The sequence below is a fragment of the Camellia sinensis genome, chromosome 7 (assembly GCF_055761805.1).
Source record: "Camellia sinensis isolate YWXY chromosome 7, ASM5576180v1, whole genome shotgun sequence".
Classification (NCBI taxonomy): Eukaryota; Viridiplantae; Streptophyta; class Magnoliopsida; order Ericales; family Theaceae; genus Camellia; species Camellia sinensis.
The window spans coordinates 14544326-14549090 of NC_138967.1; the positions used below are offsets into that span (position 1 = coordinate 14544326).

Below are 4765 nucleotides of genomic sequence, written 5' to 3' on the forward strand. Positions count from 1 at the left end.
ATTTCTACGGGTTATCCCTCCTAACTTTTGACAACGCTCACAAGATTTGCAAAAATTATGACTGTCCTTAAAAAGGCTTGGCCAATAAAATCCACACTGCAAAATTTTTACAGTGGTTTTCTTTGAAGAAAAATGGCCTCCACAAGCTTCAGAATGGCAAAAGGAGATGACACTATTTATTTCATTATTAGGGACGCATCTTCTTATGATTTGGTCCAGACAATATTTAAACAAATATGGATCAACCCAAAAGAAATTCTTTACTTTAACCAAAAATTACCTCCTGTCTTGTGCTCTCCATTGACTCGGGATCATGCCTGTAACAAGATAATTAACAATATCAGCATACCAAGGCAAATCAGTAATAATAAACAATTGATCATCAGGGAAAGTATCCTTTATGGGCATTGTTTCTATAGAGTCATCAAACACAAGTCGAGACAAATGATCTGCCACAACATTTTCTACTCCTTTTGTGTCTTTGATTGTGATGTTGAATTCTTGGAGTAGAAGGATCCACCTAATCAAGCGCGGCTTAGCATCCTTCTTGGCGAGAAGGTACTTTAAGGCTACATGGTCAGTAAATACAACAATAGGCGATCCAACTAAATAAGCATGAAATTTGTCAAGAGCAAATACTATAGCCAGCAACTCTTTTTCTGTGGTAGAGTAGTTCATTTGGGCATTATTCAAAGTTTTACTAGCATAGTAAATGATATATGGCTTTTTGTCCATGCGTTGTCCCAAAACCGCTCCAACTGCATAATCACTAGCATCACACATAATTTCAAAAGGTAAAGACCAATTAGGTGGTTGCATGATAGGGGCAGAAGTAAGCATGGGTTTCAATTTTTCAAAAGCCTCTTGACATTTATTAGTCCATTCAAAAGGTGCATCTTTTAATAAGAGATTACATAACAGTCTAGATATGGTACTAAAATCCTTAATGAATCTCCTATAAAAACCTGCATGTCCTAAGAATGATCTAACATCTTTAACAGTCTTGGGGGTAGATAGATTTGCAATTTACTCAATTTTAGATTTATCTACCTCAATTCCTTTAGAAGAAACAATGTGTCTAAGTACAATCCCAGAAGTAACCATGAATTGGCACTTTTCCCAATTTAACACAAGGTTCTTTTCTTCACACCTGGACAAAACTTTCTGTAAATTTGTTAAACAATCATCAAAAGAAACTCCAAATACAGAAAAATCATCCATAAAAACTTCTAAAAATTGCTCCACCATATCACTAAAAATACTTAGCATGTAACTTTGAAAAGTGGCTGGAGCGTTACATAATCCAAATGGCATCCTTCGAAAAGCAAAAGTACCAAAAAGACATGTAAAAGTGGTTTTTTCTTGGTCTTCTAATGAAATTTCAATTTGGTAATATCCCGAGTACCCATCTAGGAAACAATAAAATGCATGTCTAGCTACCCTTTCTAAAATTTGGTCCAAAAATGGCAGAGGGAAATGGTCTTTCCTAGTCATGGAATTTAATTTTCTATAGTCAACGCACATACGCCAACCTGTAACAACACAAGTTGGAATCATCTCATTGTTCTCATTTTTGACCATAGTTATTCCATTCTTCTTGGGTACTACTTGTGTGGGACTTACCCATTTACTATCAGCTATGGGATAAATGATTCCCACATCTAATAGCTTAAGGACCTCTCCTCTCACAACATCTTTCATTGTAGGATTCAACCTATGTTGCATCTCTCTCGAAGGTTTGGCATTTTCTTCCAAATAAATTCTATGAGTGCACACCAAGGGACTAATTCCTTTAATGTCTGCAATGGTCCATCCTATTGCCCCTTTATGTTGTCTCAAAACATTAAGTAATTTACCTTCTTGCACAGAGTCAAGTTTAGAAGATATTACCATTGGATATGTGTCCTCGGGTCCTAAAAATGCATACTTCAACTCTGTAGGCAAAGGTTTCAACTCAAGTTTTGGTACTTGTTCACTTGATGGCAAGGGCTTACTCACAGAAATTGGCAACTGCTCAAACTTTGGCTTCCACTTGTAGTCTTTCAATTCCTGTGCAGATTCCAATAAAGAATAAATGTATGCAAGTTCTGAATCTTCATCAAAATCACAAGAATTAACTAAGCAAGATTCCAGTGGATCAGAAAATATGCGTTATTGAAATGCTTTTCAACAAATGTATCAGTCAAGTTTACTTCCTCAATCTCATCACTATCCCTTGGTTGTTTGCAAATATTGAAAATATTCAACTCCAAAGTCATATTACCAAAAGACAATTTCTTCTCACCATTTCTACAATTAATCAAAGCATTGGAAGTTGCAAGGAATGGGCGACCTAAAATGACAAGAATTTGTGTGTGTGTATGCAAAACAGGATGTGTGCCCAATACAATAAAATCAACAGGAAAATAGAAGTTATCTATTTGAACTAACACATCTTCCACAATTCCCCTTGGTATTTTCATAGAATGGTCTGCAAGTTGGAGTGTAATGGTGGTCAGTTTAAGCTTTCCAAGACCTAACTGTTCATAAACTGTATATGGTAAAAGGTTCACACTTGCCCCGGGTTAAGGAAAGCTTGCTCTATCCTATAGTTCCCAATCACACAAGAGATTGTGGGGCATCCTGGATCCTTAAACTTTGGTGGGGGAAGTTTGCTGAATTATTGCACTCACTTGTTCTGTCAAAAAGGCTTTCTTTTGTACATTAAGCTTTCACTTGACTGTACACAAATCTTTCAAAAAATTGGCATATGGCGGGATTTGTTTTATTGCATCCAATAGGGGGATGTTAATTTTGACTTGCTTGAAAAGTTAAAAAATCTCAACATTTTGATTTGATTTCTGAGGGGGCTGCAATCTTTAAGGAAAAGGAGCAGGAATCGGACATCTCATTTCTTCACTTGGCTTGGACTTGTCGATATCATCACCACTCTTTGATTTCGAAATATCCTTAGGCTTTGGGGTCTTCATAGGAATAGTTTTATCAATAATTTTTCCATAGCGAAGTGTAGTAATAGATTTGACATGTTCAAGCTGAGTGTCAGAAGATGAAGAATCACTCACACCATATTGTCCTTGTGGGTTGGGTTGAGCTTGAGCAGGAAATTTACTTTTTCTTGAATGCTCAATGAAGATGTCAATTTGGTGAGAGTGTTCTTAATGTCATTTATTGCCTGAGATGTCTGATTATTTATCACTGTCTGGCCTTGCATGAATTGTTGCAATGCATCCTCAAGGTTATTCTTTGGCGGGGGAGCATATGGAACACAATTAGAATGTCCTTGAGGTTGTGGGGGTAGTGCAACATTATTACTCCTCCAAATAAAATTTGGGTGATTCCTTCATCCTGGATTGTAAGTCTTAGAATAGGGGGATGAAACGGGCTTTTTAAAAGTGTATATGGCATTTGCTTGATCATGCAACACCTCCTTAAAAGTTGGAATAGTTGGACGTTCATGTTTTAGGTGTCCCATGGTCTCGCAAATGTCACAAACATTTTTTCTTTTAGGCACAATTGTGATTTCATTAACTTTCCTTAATTCCATGGCCTCTACTTTTCTGGTCAAAGTAGCTATCATCTTTTAGTTGGTACTTACCACCACCAGAAATTGTAGAAGAAGGCTTGGTTTTACTAGAATGTCCTAGAGTATTAGTGGTATCCAAAGATTGGGCATTCTCTGCTAGTAAGTCAAAGTAGTCAAAAGCTTCATCGGGATCTTTATTAAAAAATTCACTGTTACACATCATTTCTACGAATTGGCGCATTTGAGGAGTCAAACTTTCATAGAAAAAACTAATAACTCGCCAAGATTCGTAGCCATGACGTGGACAAGAGTTTAACAAATCCTTAAAACGTTCCCAACACTGATAAAAAGTTTCATTTTCTTTTTGAGAAAAATTCATAATCTATCTTTTCAAAGAATTTGTTCTATGTATTGGGAAAAATTTCTTTAAAAATTCAGTTTGCATCTCTTGCCAAGTGTTTATTGATGTAGATCTCAATGAATTTAACCATGTTTTTGCCTTATCTTTTAGAGAAAAAGGAAATAACTTCAGCCTTACAGTCTCCTCACCACAGGTTTGGTCAAGAAAGGTCGCACAAACTTCTTCAAATTCTTTAATATGCAAGTAAGGATTTTCAGAGTCAAGGGCATGAAATCTAGGAAGTAACGCAATCACACCTGGTTTAAAATTAAAATTATTTGCATTTGGAGGAAAAATAATACAAGACGGAGCACTACTCCTTGTGGGTTGCAAACAATCATGCAAGGTTCGTATAGGTTGGGCCATTTGAATTTGATTTTCATTACCACCATTATTTGCCATCGTGTCAGGTGTGTGAGGGTGTACAAATAAATCAAATTTAGACTCAAAGAGATTACCAAACAATGTATCTGAATCAGAATCAATTCTTACCAACCGACCAAGATGATCACGATACCAAATATGCATGCAACATAACCAAATTTTGTTTTATTTTTTTAAATAAAAAAAACCAAATCCTACTTATTCACAAAAGTAAAATGAAATAAAATAAAAAAAACGGGTTGTATTCGCAATGCAAATCTCCTTGGTACTTTTTTAAACAATGATGCAGGTCCCCGGCAACGGCGCCAAAAACTTGTTGTGACTTTTTTTATTGGAATCCCAAGTGCAGGATGTCGCAAAGTAATATAACTCAGTGAGTCTGAGGTCAAATCCACAAGGACCAGTTTGTTCAAAATAATTACCAAACACTCAAATAAAGTAAAGAAAAATATGATTTT

General features: G+C 35.9%; 1 non-coding gene and 1 pseudogene across 1 annotated transcript; one reads left to right on the forward strand and one right to left on the reverse strand.

Moving 5' to 3' along the window:
• Positions 1–2753: 2753 nt before the first annotated feature.
• Positions 2754–4001, reverse strand: LOC145794970 (uncharacterized; annotated as a pseudogene).
• On the forward strand, positions 3814–3920 carry LOC114284448 (small nucleolar RNA R71). The gene has a single exon (XR_003636899.2). It is a non-coding gene; the product is annotated as a small nucleolar RNA R71 (small nucleolar RNA).
• Positions 4002–4765: the final 764 nt, after the last annotated feature.